The sequence below is a fragment of the Podarcis erhardii genome (assembly GCF_964252035.2).
Source record: "Podarcis erhardii genome assembly, chromosome: Z".
Lineage (NCBI taxonomy): Eukaryota > Metazoa > Chordata > Lepidosauria > Squamata > Lacertidae > Podarcis > Podarcis erhardii.
Window position 1 is genome coordinate 49,121,121 of NC_138504.1, and position 15,418 is coordinate 49,136,538.

The 15,418-nt window shown below is 49.2% G+C and overlaps 1 protein-coding gene and 1 pseudogene across 7 annotated transcripts in view; both read left to right on the forward strand.

Moving 5' to 3' along the window:
- DAB2IP (DAB2 interacting protein) overlaps positions 1–15,418 on the forward strand; it is a 309,499-nt gene that overhangs the window by 154,582 nt on the left and 139,499 nt on the right. The gene's annotated exons all lie outside the window — the stretch shown is intronic.
- On the forward strand, positions 7,627–10,743 carry LOC309333323 (inositol-trisphosphate 3-kinase C pseudogene; annotated as a pseudogene). Its single transcript has one exon. The product of its transcript is annotated as an inositol-trisphosphate 3-kinase C pseudogene (transcript).

The following is a 15,418-nucleotide window of genomic DNA, read 5'->3' on the forward strand; positions in this document are numbered from 1 at the left end:
TTTAGACCTCATGACTTCCCTCCATTCCCTCTTCTTGATTCTTTATATAGACAAAATTATTCTGCATTTCCATATTCATGCTTAGCCAATTATTATTTCTGGCAAACCAGAGCAGCGCACAGAAACGCCGTTTACCTTCCCGCCGGAGCGGTACCTATTTATCTACTTGCACTTTTGACATGCTTCCGAACTGCTAGGTTGGCAGGAGCAGGGACTGAGCAAATGGAGCTCACTCCGTCGCGGGGATTCGAACTGCCGACCTTCTAATCGGCAAGTCCTAGGCTCTGTGGTTTAACCCACAGCGCCACCTGCGTCCGGGTACGTTTACCTAGTACATTTATACAATTTAACATAAAGTCCACGTTTCAAATTAATTCTAGTTTTTACAGATATTTACTTTAAAAAGAAAACGAAGAGCAGTATGTCCAAAAAGAATTCAGCTTAATTATCCAGGGGAGAGTACTGTACTTGCTTCTTATTAGACCTATTTTCTTAAAATGTCTCAGAATGATGTGAGAGATTGCAAGCAGTTAAAAATCCTTATGATTTCCTCCTTTGAAGGGGTTTCTAACAGATCCAATCCTTCCAAAATTCCAGCCTCTTGCTTTTTTCAGTTCCACTTTAGAGCTCCAGTTTGTCTTTAGAAAAACAAGTTCAGACTTCTATAAGTCACTGCAACCCAGATATATAATTCCATACATTCCCCCAACAGAGTGCACAATAGGTTTGTTCCAGGTTTTCTCTGCTTGGTTCAAATTCACCAAGGGCTGTAGTTCAAAGTCAAGTCCACAACTGTAAATCTGATAAGTCAGTAACTCCAATAAAAAGCAATAAAGAATGGGTTTCAGTTGTTTTTACTCCAACTTCCCCATTAGCAGACAGTATCCATAAGTATCATAAAAAAGATTTAGTAGTAGTAGTAGAGGAGGAGGAGGAGGAGGAGGAGTTTGGATTTGATATCCCACTTTATCACTCCCCTTCAGGAGTCTCCAAGCGGCTAACATTCTCCTTTCCCTTCCTCCCCCACAACAAACACTCTGTGAGGTGAGTGGGGCTGAGAGACTTCAGAGAAGTGTGACTGGAGGAGCAGGGAAGCGAACCCGGTTCACCAGATTACGAGTCCACTGCTCTTAACCACTACACCACACTAACCTTTTCACTTGCAAATTGTTTCCATGCAGTAATAGTTACCAATAAGATGGGGGTGGACTTCCTTTTTACTCCTCCGTCTGGTGCCGAATTCCACCTAATTAATTCCGAAAGTAAATCTTCTTTACCTTTCCATCAGCTTAGTAGAAATTTTTGGAAGATCTCTTCTTCAGGCTTGAGCTGACGCTTCACTCCTTGCAATACTGCCATGACCGCAAGCTCGATTGCCGCTTCCCCCCATACTTTCCAGCACAAAAGGAGTTTTGGGGTTGCAGGAGAGCCCTTTTGTGGTCTGCTGGACCTCTCAACACCCTGAGCACCCTCTCAGGGCTTTTTGGGGGGGTGAGCCTTCCCTTGGTGCTTCCCCCGGTTTCTCTGCGGGACTCAAGTCCGCCAGACGATTGGAATCGTGCTCCTTTCCGCCATCTGCAGAAACCGGAAGTCCCCTTCTTGTTGTTTTCTTCTAGAACACTTTTTCATGGAGGATAAGGCTGTCAGTTGTTATTAGCCAAAATGGCTATGCTCTGCCTCCATGGCCAGAGGTAGCAGTGCTTGGGAATCGGAGTTGCTGGAAATCACAGGAGGGAAGAGATCTCTTGTGCTCCGATCCTGCTTGTGAGCTTCCCACAGGCATCTGGTTGGCTGCTGTGAGAACAGGGTGCTGGACTAGATGAGCCACTGGCCTGATCCAGCAGGGGTCATCTGAAGTTCTTCTACTTCCAGGGCTGTTGGGCATGCTGTGTCAGGAGCTCAGCCTACACTCGAGTAGGACCCGTCATGTGATAGACAAATATCCCATGACTGCAAATCATGGAGCAGGAATTCTAACATGCTGCCTGCTGGAGCAGCGAGACCCCAACCAACCACCCAAATTTAGATTTGTTCACAATCTAAATTTGCATCTAGCTGGCATCCATCTGTCTTGGGAGACCATAGAGGAGTGCAGCTTTGCAGGTGAAGTCAAACTGTTGGAAGATTACAGCACCTGCTGTGGTTGTGGAGAATGATACATGGGAGACGTGTTTTGTTGCAGCTGGGGCAGAGAAAGGCGTCCAGTTGTACGCCTGCAGATGCATATGTAAATTTGCATCTACAATGTTTAAATTAGGTAAAGGTAAAGAGAACCCTGCCCATTTGGTCCAGTCGTGGCTGACTCTGGGGTTGCGGCGCTCATCTCGCTTTATTGGCCGAGGGAACTGGCATACAGCTTCCGGGTCATGTGGCCAGCATGACTAAGCCGCTTCTGGCGAACCAGAGCAGCACACGGAAACGCTGTTTACCTTCCCGCCGGAGCGGTACCTATTTATCTACTTGCACTTTGACGTGCTTTCGAGCTGCTAGGTTGGCAGGAGCAGGGACCGAGCAATGGGAGCTCACCCCGTCGCAGGGATTTGAACCGCCGACCTTCTGATCGGCAAGTCCTAGGCTCTGTGGTTTAACCCACAGCGCCACCAGCGTCCCAATAGGAGGCAATGATAGCCACCAATTTGGAGAGCCTTGATGGAGGTTTGGACAAATCCATGGAGGAGGAGGAGAGGAGCCACAGTTACTGTGCTGTGCCTCCGTGGTCAAGAGGCAGCGACACTTCTGAATACCAGATGCAGGAAAACACAGGAGAGGAGACCTGCTCTTGTGTAAGGATCCTGCTTGCTGGTTTCCCACATGCATCAAGTCAGCCACTGTGAGAACAGGACTAGATAGCTCATTGGCCTGATCCAGCTAATGGCTCTTCCTGCCTTCATAAGCTTCATATGCCTGGATGAACAAGGACTGACCTTGCCAGCCTAATGCTTTGCGGATGAGCATCAGGCTGGTAAAGGCTATGCGAGACAAACAAACTGTATCGGACAATCAGTTCTTCTTCTTACATTATGATGTTCCCTAAACAAACCTTGACATTAAAGCCACTCTGTTGTGTTCCTCTCTAAACACCGGCTGGAGGGATTGGGGCTTAATCTGTTTGGCCTTCCCAGGTGACAGCAGGGCTCAGCTAACATGGAAACCATGATCCAAGGTGAAGCAGCTCAGCCAAAAAGCAAGGGGTAGGAGGATGAGAGAGACAGGTGTGAAGGTGTAGGTCCCGCCCTGTGGAACGCCTTCTCATCAGACGTCAAGGAAATAAGCAGCTATCTTATTTTTTATTTATTTTTTATTTTTAAAGGTAAAGGGACCCCTGACCATTAGGTCCGGTCGCGGACAACTCTGGGGTTGCGGCGCTCATCTCACTTTACTGGCTGAGGGAGCCGGCATTTGTCCGCAGACAGCTTTCTGGGTCATGTGGCCAGCATGACTAAGCCACTTCTGGCGAACCAGAGCAGCGCACGGAAACACTGTTTACCTTCCCGCCAGAGCGGTACCTATTTATCTACTTGCACTTTGACGTGCTTTCGAACTGCTAGGTTGGCAGGAGCAGGGATCGAGCAACGGGAGCTCACCCAGTTGCGGGAATTTGAACCGCTGACCTTCCGATCGCCAAGTCCTATGCTCTGTGGTTTAACCCACAGCGCCACCCATGTCCCAATGTTTAAATTAGCACATGGGAATTTGTGCCCTGGATCTGTGCCCCACCTAGGCTTTTGAGGACCTAGCAATGACCCCACGTCTGTGTTTGGGTATGTGTCAGCTGTATCCAAAGGGACAGGACACATGCCTCAAACCTCTTCTTATGTCCGCCTCTGCTTGCGTCCATTTCGCCCAACGTCCACAGCAAACCCAGAAGTACCCAGCAGGTTTGCCACCATTCACACATTCGCAGGAGCAGCGATCACCGTTTGCGCATTGCAGAAGTGGCAATTGCCGTTCATACATGCACAGAAGCAAGTAATTGCTGCCCGCGCCTGCGCACAATGGTACCTCTCCCAGCGACCCGTTTCAACCTCTGGACGGACCTCCGAAACAGATTATGGTCGTAGGTAGAGGTTCCACTGTACTGAGTCAGACCACAAGACCTTTAAACTTTAAGGGATTAGCTCTGCAAATGAACAGGCAATTGCAAAGAACTGTGTGCCTCCTGAGCATGGGCAGATTGCACTTTCTCCCCACTGAGTAACCAAAATCAGCTGCAGCGTACATGGCATTAAAGAGAACAGTGTTAAGATCAGGGTGTGGGATTTGCATGCAATCTTGAGCAACCCAATTTTTTAAAAGCAAAACTAAGCAGCCAAGCCAAAGGCAGATGGGGAAATTTTTGGAGGGGCAATCTATCAGTTCTTAAAGTGCCTGAGCCCTTAGGCCAAAAAGGGAAGGGGTGGGCCTTGTGGGGGTGGGGAGGGAGGCACGTGTGGAAGATTCAAGGGCACCCTGAAGGTTGCTCCCTGTCCCCATCACACCTGTGTTTCCTTTCACCTTGTTGAGGCATCTGCAGATCTGGCGCTTTTAATGTAGCACTTCTCAAACCAGGGAGCTTAATTACTGGTCTCTAATTAATGACTGTCTTAAAAGGTGATTGTCAAGCAAGGTGAGGGAAGAGGGCAGCTTGGTGTGAGGAAACGTCTGGAAATCGCCCGCTGTCTCTCTATGTCTAGAGCTTCCATAATCATTATGGGCTGCAAGTCAGTTATATTTAATGCTTTAAAAGCCATTAATTGCTCCACCCTGAGCTAATGAATAAATGAGATGTAAATATGATACAAAACCTCATTGCCCATCCTCTTTTGAGGCTGTCAAAGGGCGAAAACAATGTGACTCAGATAGGATATATTGGCATTTATTTGGTTTTGTTGTGCCAGTTTAACTGTCATGGCTGCCCGCAAAGAATTCTGGGAACTGTGGTCTAGCAGGGGTCCTCTGCCAAAGAGGCACCTACCTAGCCTTATTTGGAAAGAGGGAATGTCAGTCATGCCATGCTGTCTGCCTAGCTGCCTTGCAATTTGCAGTGCCAGCCTAAGGCATGTTTACTTCAAAGCAAGGTTCACTGAGAGGAGTGGGATTTCCTTCCTGGTAAGAGATTGGCTCTCTGGTTTGCATTAAATCTAAGAACACTGAATGCCAATTATACCTCAGGGACAAACATCATCATCATTATCCACAGTAACTCAGAGCAGGGCTTTTAGTGCATCTGCCCCTGTTCTGTGGAATGGCATTCCTGTTTGAGGTTCCCTAGACGCCCACAATCTGCACTTTCCAGAAACAGTTGAAGAAGGTTTCCAACGGGCTTTTCCAGCTGAGTGTGTCTTTTTCACAAGTGTGCACTTGTTAGGGTTAAATGTACTGGTCGCTTTCCGGCACTGAACTGTTTTAAATTATCCTGTGTGTAAACCACCTTGAGACTGGTGCAATAATAGCAGTAATAATAACTGCAGTTGCTGCTGAGCCTTCTGTATAGCTGATGCTTTACATAGGTGCCTTTGTGTTAAGATCAGTGCAGAAGACTCTGCCTGTGGTTCCTGCAGTGAACGAAGGGCACAATACAGGGTCCTGCAGAAGAGAATGACGAGTTGAGTACTTACGTAATCTATTTTAATATGTTGGTTTTGTCTTTACCCCTAAAATAAAAAATATATTAGAAAAAAAAGTAAACTGCCTTGTGTCCATTTCTGGTGAAGCATGGCATAGAAATATCTTAATTAATAAATGACCTCTGTCCCTGAGCCCAAGGAGCTTACAGTCTAAAATAGGCATTGGGTGAGCTGGCATTAAAACGAGGATGAGGCATATTGCTGGAGGGAAAGAGGTCTCCTGATGGCTCTTTGGAAATGGTTGCTAGATTGAATTGTTGTGTTCAGAGGCACCATATCACACACATACGCAAACACCTATTTATTGGGCATTGAGGGAGGCACAGAGGGGGCTGGACTGGAGAGCCCTTTGGCTTGGCCTAGCAGGGTTCTACTTATATTATTATTATTATTATTATTATTATTATTATTATTATTATTATCATCATCATCATCATCATCATCATCATCATCATCACATGATAGTCAGGAATGGAACATCCATGTGAAGTGGCAGTCTACCCTTGAGGACCAGATGGTGCAAGGGATGCAGGGAAGAGGGATGCTGCCTCTATGTTTTGCTTGTTGGCTTCCTGGAGCCAGGCCACTCTGGACTTGATGGACCTATAGGACTTACATCTTCCTTATTAAGATTTAGGGGATTGTTTAGCATCACTGGGTTTGCAGAAGAGGAAAAGTTCACCCTGAAGAGCTAGCTCATTTTCTGGAGTTCAAAATAATAATAATAATAATAATAATAATAATAATAATAATAATAATAATAATAATATTTTATTTATACCCTGCCCTCCCCAGCCAAGACCGGGCTCCAGGTGGCTAACACCAGGTAAAAACAATTGATTAAAATACAACTTAAAAACAAGATTAAGTACAACATTAAAATGCAGCCTCATTTCAGTAGAAACTCAAATCAAAAACTTTTTGGGGTTGAAAACATCAAGTCTTCACCAAGGGCAACTATCCAGACTGGTCCTACATGGGCCAGAAAAAAGCCAGGGAAGTCCTCAAATAGGAGTTCCATCACAGAAGGAGAAAGGAAAAAGGAAAGGCAGGGTGATCAATTTGATTCCAAGCCAAAGGCCAGGAGGAACAACTCTGTCTTACAGGCCCTACGGAAAGAAATCAGGGCCCCGGTCTCATGAGACAGAGCGTTCCACCAGGCTGGAGCCAGTGTTGAGAAGGCCCTGCCTCTGGTTGAGGCTAATCTAACTTCCTTAGGGCCCGGGACCACTAGGGTGTTGCTTTTTATGGACCTTAAGGTTCTCCACGGGGCATACCGGGAGAGGCGGTCCCATAGGTATGAGGGTCCTAGGCTGTGAGCACAAGCTTCCCATTCTCCTGTCCCATTATGATAAAATCAAGCATGTGGCTCATTGAGCACAAAGCAGCCCCGATTGCTGAATGTTCTGGGTTTTGGTGCCTGCTTTGGCTGCTGATGGGGGCGGGGGGGGAGCAGGACAAGAAATGTGGGGTGGGGGGTGGGCATTGCTGTCCTGTGCAGGCCAGAAGGTGTGGCTGGGGAGCTGCCTCCAGCTCAGTGAACCACGTGCCGCATTGGCCGACTTCGCATGAAGCAGGCATGCCTTCTTTTGCAGACAGTTATTGGACAATATAATCAGATGGCAATTTGCCTCTACTTCACACACACACTTGGATCATTTTCGAGTCACAGAAGCAAAGGCTTCTGGGAACACAGATTTTCCCCATTGTGAGCTCGGAGTCGGAGACAGGTTTTTAACAAGGCACCCCTCTGGCAGTACACAGCCACCCTCCGCCAGTGCTGCCGCCTGTGCCAAGGAAATAAACCAGGACAGCCTTGGAGGCAAAATGCAGTCAGTGGGTCTCATTTGTAAGCAGAAGCATGTCTGCAGGAACTGTGCTTGCATGAACAAAAGCGGCCAACTTTCTAGAGGCTGCAGCAATTGCTGTGTGTGTGTGTGTGTGTGTGTGTGTGTGTGTGTGTGTGTGTGTGTGTGGAGAATGCTTCTGCTCTGACTGTGGGATTATAATACTGTACAAGATGCACACCTTCGCTCCTCCCGCGGGGCGCGCCCAGGGCGGCGGCTCCACCTCCCGGGGCGGAGCGCAGACGGCGGAGCGCAGGCGGCGGAGCCAGCCGGGCAGCTCAGGCGCAGCAGCAACCGCGGCCGGAGGGACGGAGCGCGCGATGCCCTCGGCACCCCCGACGCCCTCGGCCCCTGCCGGGCCGGCCGCGCCCCCCTGTCCCGGTCCCAGCAGCAGCGGAGGTCCCGTCGGATCCGGAGACGTCCAGAACAAGCCCTGGAAGAAGCTGGGGTACTTGGTGCAATGTTCGCCCTGTGTGGTTTCTTTTCGCATGCGCTGCCCCTGGGTCCAGCTGGCTGGCCATGCAGGCAACTTCAGAGCCGGGGGTTTTGGCCGCATCCTGAAGAAGTACTGCCCCAGCGAGCAGCAATGCCTGGAGCGCCTGGTGTGCGACGCGCTGCAGCCCTACGTCCCGGCCTATTATGGGGTGGTGGAGCGCGATGGGGAGACCTACATCCAGATGGAGGACCTGCTGTCCGGCTTTGACAAGCCCTCCATCATGGACTGCAAGATGGGAGTCAGGACGTACCTCGCGGAGGAGCTGGAGAAGGAAAGACAGCAGCCCTGTCCGCGCAGAGACCTGTACGACAAGATGGTGGCCGTGGACCCGGCGGCTCCCACGGCGGAAGAGCATGCGCAGAGCGCCATCCTGAAGCCCCGCTACATGCAGTGGAGGGAAACCCTCAGCTCCACCACCACGCTGGGCTTCCGCATCGAAGGCATCAAGAAAGCTGATGGCACCTTCAACACCAGCTTCAAGAAGACCCGCCAGCAGGAGGAGGTGACCCAGGTCTTCTGGGACTTTGTGGACGGAGACAGGAGAGTCCTGACCAGCTACCTGAAGCGACTGCAGGAAGTCAGGCTGGCGCTTGAACAGTCTGAGTTCTTCAAGACACACGAGGTAGTGGGCAGCTCTCTTCTCTTCGTCCACGACCAGAGGGGTCTGGCGCGGGTGTGGATGATCGACTTTGGCAAGACGGTGCCGCTGCCCGAGAAACAGACTCTGACTCACCGCCTGCCCTGGCAGGAAGGCAACCGCGAGGACGGCTACCTCTGGGGCCTGGACAACCTCATCGCCATCTGGGAGAGGATGTTGGGGGAGTGAGCCAGGAAGATGCAGCCGACATGTTGAGACGGGGGCCGCCTTGGCTCTCCCGGGACTCTGCTGTTTAATTTATTCAGCCAGGTATGCTACTGGAACCAGGGGGATACAGGGCCCGTGGAGGAACTGGAAGAGCACCAGGGGCCTTTTGGAAGGGGCCAGCTGGTTTTTTGCACCGCTAAGTCTATTTATTGGCATGGCGGATGTGGTGGAACCCTTCCCCCCTGATTGCCGTTCTGCACGTGGTGAACATTAAAGACTTCCATGGGCCAAGACAGAGAGCTCACCAGGGGTCTTGGGACCGAGTTTGGAATGTGGGATTATTGGGGTGCCCGGTTTAGGGTCAAGACTTTGAATCACAGTGCTGGCCGTGCCCATTTCCCAAATGTCGGGAGAGACTGAAAAGCGGGGTGGGGCCCCACCCACACCTGAGCCACAGCCTGGAGGCCTCGGTCAAGCGAAATACTTGCGTTTCTCTTCAGGGTTTGGGGAGTAAAGAGAAACTTGTTCCTTCTGCTTTGACTATTAACTTTCCTGGTGCCCAGATAACTCTGCCAAGGCAGACAGGAGCAGTTTGTTGCTTTTACAACCTGACGCACCAAAGGGCTTGGGGGAGAACACCTTCCCCAATCGCTGCAGAAATAAATAGTGGAGTTCCACTGCCCCCCAAATTGCTTTGGCAGGGCCAGGCTGCCTATTTTTTTGGGTGCTGAATTTGTGTTAGTTTTAACAAGCAGAAACCAGCGGGTAGGATCTCCCTGGGTGTGTGGGCGTGGGGGGGGGGTTAATGGTGGTTGGGAGGGGGTTGTGGCTGTCCTTCGTCCCGCTAGAGAAGGGAGCCACTCCTCTGTATTTGAATGTATGTGTTTCTGTATTTGAATATGTGTTTTTATATGAATTTCTGTATTTGTATTTCTGTATATGTATGTGTTTTTATATGTATTTCTGTATTTCTGTATATGTATGTGTTTTTATATGTGTTTCTGTATTTGAATGTATGTGTTTTTATATGTGTTTCTGTATTTGAATGTATGTGTTTTTATATGTAAAAAAGTTTTTCTTTTTTTAAGGGACATAAAGAATTACAAGTGGGGGGGGGGGAGAGATCCACAACTTCGTTCCAAAACATTTCTTCTCAAAATGAATGTGCTGAGAACCAAAGAAGAGAGAGAGCCAAATGCTGTACTGGGCGAATGGCCCATCTGGTCCAGCACCCTGTTCTCACAGTCGCCAACCAGATGCCCCCCCCCATGGGAAACCTGCAATGAGGACCTGAGCACAAGAGCCTTCTCCTCTCCTGTAGCTTCTGGCAGCTGGCATTCAGAAGCATTGCAGCCTCTGACCTTGGGAGGCAGAGCACAGCCGTAGCGGCTTGTGTCCATTCATAGCCTTGAATGTACACAGAGGCTTTGCACTCAGCGTACATGGTCCAATCTGTGCCCTGTTGCCACTGGCAGAATCTTTTATTAAATTGTTTACCTTGCCATACACTAGCCTTCTCCTCCTTTCTTCCACCTTGGAACTAAAGGTGGAGTACGTGTGGTTCCCCACTTACCAGTCCCAGACCTGCTTAGCTTCAGCAAAGTGGTGGTCTCAGATGCCTTTCGACCACCACCCTGAGACCTTGCCAGGAAGAGCAGCAGAAGCGGGCACACAATATTTTTTTATTTATTTAAAATTGTGTTGAGGCAGTCTTTCACTGCTGAAAATTACAAGGCAGTTTAGAAAAGAAAACCAGCACATTATAAAGCATAAACTATAAAGTGTTGCATACTAAGGATCAGTGCCCATAATTTTTACTAACCAGCAGAAGACCTGCAGAAGTGTTTGGGGGGGGGGTTTCATTAGTCTTTATTTTTGTTTCATTATGTATTTTGTCTCCTCATTTTGTAAGCTTTTGTTGTGAACCGCCTTATGATCTTCAGGTGAAAGGTGGAGGAAAAATTTAATAAAGGTTGGTGTGTGTTTTAATCAGTTCCCCGGCAATGATTTTAATTTTTTGGAATGATTTAAATAGTTTTTAACTGTTATAAATAATTTTAGTGCTTGATTCTCTGGCAAACTACTTTGAGGTTTTCATTTGTTTGTTTGTTTTTACAATCAAGCAATGTGTAAATTTTATGAAACAGATAAAAGAAATTATCCAACAGGGCCATTGCACAAAGGCCTTCCTTCAAATCTCCACAAGATCTCTTGTAGATGTGGCATGATTAAAAGGGCCTTCTCAGATGGCCTCAGCAAAGGGTCTATTCGGGTGCTCTCTCAGGTAGCATAGTCCTAAGATGTTCAAAGCATTAGAAGTCAATTAGCTCACAGCTAATTGCATGCATTTCCTTCAGCATTGGTGTGATATGCACACAGCAAGGTGTTCCACTAAGATACCCACCAGCAAGGAGAGGTATTGACCTACTGTAGCAATGGGAGGTCAGCAATTCCTGGTTCTCTAGGGAAGACAGTGAGGCCAGCAAAGGCAAAAGTCAGCACCTTGGAGAGATACCCAGGTCTGAGTTCAAGACCATAGACAGTGCTCCCATAGCTGAGGCCAGGCATCCAAGTTGTTTCAGCAAGGTCCTGGAGCAACTTGGGTTCTATAGCAGGACTAAACATTAGGAAGAACTTTCTGGTGGCAAGAGCTGTTTGACAGTGGAACAGACTACTAAGGAAAGTGATTGACTCTCCTTTATTTGAAGTTTCTAAATAGAGGTTGGGTGGCCATCTGTCAGGGATTCCTGCATTGCAGGGAGCTGGACTAGATGGCCCTTGATGGTCCCTTTCCATTCCACAGATATATGGTTCTATGATTAAGGTAAAGGTAAAGGGACCATTAGGTCCAGTCGTGACCAACTCTGGGGTTGCGGCGCTCATCTCGCTTTACTGGCCGAGGGAGCCGGCATACAGCTTCCGGGTCATGTGGCCAGCAGGACTAAGCCGCTTCTGGCGAACCAGAGCAGCGCACAGAAACGCCGTTTACCTCCCCACCGGAGCGGTACCTATTTATCTACTTGCACTTTGACGTGCTTTCGAACTGCTAGGTTGGCAGGAGCAGGGACCGAGCAACGGGAGCTCACCCCGTCACGGGGATTCGAACCGCTGACCTTCTCATTGGCAAGTCCTAGGCTCTGTGGTTTAACTCACACGCCACCCGCATCCCGTTCTATGACTAACTAATCACTAACCAGAAGTTCCACTCTGTGAGTGCTTCCTGCTGGCCATTTAGAGAGCTGATGCCATCTGCAGCCATTGGTTCCTTGGAGTTAATGAGGTTTCCAGCTGAGGAGATCTTTCCTTGCTCCCTCAAGGGGTCTGTGGAGCAACCATCAGGTTCTGGCAGCAGAGGCATCTCCTTGGAGGAGAGGAGGTAGACTTTGCTGCCTGCCAACATAGAGGGACACAGGAGGTGTGTGACTCCATCTCCTTCTTGGAGCTGTGTTTGCTGGAAGACCCTGCCTTTGAGAAGTTGGTTTCCAAAATGTATTTGTGCCTTTTCATTTGTTGCCTCCCTGATGCCCAGTTTCCCAGCAGCTCAAAATTAAATAAAGTGATGCCAGACTCCCCCCCCCCCCAAACTGGGCAAAATGTCTGAGGCATCACCTCAGTTGGAAGGCATCCAACAGAAAGGATCAAGTCTGCCCCGAGCAGCTATATGCAAATGGCGCTGCTATAATTGGCTCTCTGTGTCTTGCAATTAGCCACGAAACAGATAGCTGCCATCCCTGACCTTTCCCTATGCTAGCAAGGCCATTGTTTGGCTGTCCTGCTTAATTGCAAAAATGTTGCCTCGCATCACGGATGCAGATGACTCCCCCCATGTTGTTGGCCGTAATTTGATGAGACATTGCGACAAGGGAAGGCGTCTCCTACCAAAAGCACAAAACTAATAAAGCATGAAGTGGTGATAGTGGGTTCCACACACACACACACACACACACACACACACACACACACAGGTACTCATAGAAAAGAAGAGGGAGAAACATTAATTTCATGTCCCGTCTCTCTGATATTTGCTCTTGCAAACGTTTGAGTATGTGGCTCTGCCCTTTGAGGAATGCAGAAGCTTATGGAGTTGCTGCAAAAGGTCTGGTCCTAAACGGCCTCGGTCCAGTATACCTGAAGGAGCGTCTCCATCCCCATCGTTCCGCCCAGACACTGAGGTCCAGCACCGAGGGCCTTCTGATGGTTCCCTCACTGCAAGAAGCCAAGTTACAGGGAACTAGGCAGAGGGCCTTCTCGGTGGTGGCACCAGTCCTGTGGAACACCCTCCCACCAGATGTCAAAGAGAAGAACAACTACCAGACTTTTAGAAGACATCTGAAGGCAGCCCTGTTTAGGGAAGCTTTTAATGTTTGATGTATTACAGTATTTTAATATTTTTTGGGAAGCCGCCCAGAGTGGCTGGGGAAGCCCAGCCAGATGGGCAGGGTATAAATAATAAATTATTATTATTATTATTATTATTATTATTATTATTATTATTATTATTATTATTATTTCAGGACTAGTCCCTTGAGCAGGGCCAGAATGGGTAGAGCCAGTGTCCCAGATATCACAGATTTATCTTTCAGTCGGCTTGCTGGATGAAATGGCCCTCCTGCTTTCCGTCTTAGCCAGCCCAGATGCCTCCTACTTTTTGCTCAAGGGGGCCTACATGGTTCTTCCCCCACCCTGTATAATCCCTACAGCAACCCTGTGAAGCAGGTTAGTCTGAGATGCAGGTGATTGTTCCAGAAGGTGTTTTTTATGGTGAGTTGGGGGGGGATTTGAACCCTGGTCTCCCCCAGGTCCTAGTCCAACATACAAACCAATATCCAAACTGGCTATTAACCCCCACTCCCCCAATTTTTGCCCCCTGCCCACTCCAATACAGAGCTGATACACAGAGATAGACTGCCCCTGGGCATGGAGGCTCCATTCCCATAACCACGGCTAGCAGTCAGCAAAGGCTGGGGTTTTTTGTGGGTTGGTTTTTGTTTTTGTTTTTTGCATGTTTTATGATAACTAGCTCCCTGGCATCTCACACTTCGGTGACTATATCTGTCCGGTCTTGTTTGGCCCTATTCCCAAAGGATTAGATGCTAGCAGGGAGCACTGTGCAACAAACACTCCTGCCACAGCAGGGAACACAGTCTGTTGTGGCAATGTCTGTCTACGGATGATGGCTGTAGAACAAAGACATGCCTACCCCCTTCAGAGTTAACAACCCAGGTATTAAACCAACCCCCAGACTTTGCAACAAGCTTCTACTTACCATGTTCACTGCGTAACAGGGATGGATGGCAAGCATGGTGCCCTGCAGGCCTTGTTGGACTACAACCCCCATCAGCCCCCGTCTAGTATGCCCAAAGCCAGCGAAGGTGGGAATTGGAGTCCGGAAGCATCTGTCTTCTGTCCTAAGATATTGGTGCATGCATATGGCTGCTCAGGGCTGACTTGATCCTTTTGGTTGGCCGACCTCCAACTGAGGTGATGCCTCAGCCATTCTGCCCAGTTTGGGTGTGGGGAGTTCTGATTTATGGGAAGGAGCATTCCTGATGGTGAAGGAAGCGATGAAGGTTTCCTTTGCCAACACTCACCGTTGCCCATCTGATTCCTACTACTTTCCAGAATGCGCCTTGACAAAGCACACACTTAAACAGCAGCTCCTAAAGGGCACAGAAAATGCACACACACACTTTTCTGGCGACTGAGTAGGTGCTGAGGGACAGTGGGGGGGGGGGAGACAGTGGGGAGGGACAGCGGGGGGGGGGGGATTCTGCTAGGCCACCCCTCTCAGCCACCATCTATTTCTCCGCTCCTGGCATCTCTGTGCGCCCAGGCCCTACCTCCTGCCCCACACCTTGTGCCCCTTCCCCACCTCTTCTCCTATGCAGCCTGTTCCCCTTCTTCCTTGTGGGAGGCACAAAACCCCATAAATCACTGCTCCCTTCCCCTGAGTCAGCTTCTGGCCCCATGGCCTCCGCCACGCAATCCCCAGCATCCTGCCAGTCCCTGGTGGGCGACTCAACCATAATGAACTAGAAAATTTAGCCTTTTTGAAAAAGAGAGAAGGAGTAGGTCAGTGCTTTCATACTGTGCATGACTCACAAAATCCTGACCTCTGGGCATTTGAGTTCAACACTCGCCTTGGGCTTTGGACAAGTGCTCGCAGCACCCCACTCCACCCCATTTTCCTTTCAGAGTCCCTCTTTCCGCCATTCATCCCAGCCTTCACTCCCTCCCTCCCTCGTTTCCTGTTGGTTCTTAGGAAACTGTCTCTGGATCTTAGTGAGCCTCTGCGCAGCTGAGTGGCAGGCAACCCCCATGCTGTACGCAACAGATTACATGCCTCTCTGCTTGTAAGCCTTTCGACTTCTTTCCCCTCCGGGGTGCAGGGAGCCCTGTGTAAGATGCCTGCCATTGTGTGGCAATTACCAAGCGCTTTGCATAACTCTCTGGCACCCGGCATAATGAATCCCCTGCTGTCCTTGGTGCAAGGGGCTCTTGTTCCAACATGGATTAATGCCAGCAACCTGTAGCCTCATGATCAGATGGCTGGTGCTTCCAGATTGGTGTTCAGAATTAGCCCTCTCCTGTGGCTTCGCCCCCCAACCCAGTTACCTGCCCTTGCCTTCCTGCTACTACACCCATGCCCTGTCTGTGGGTTCCC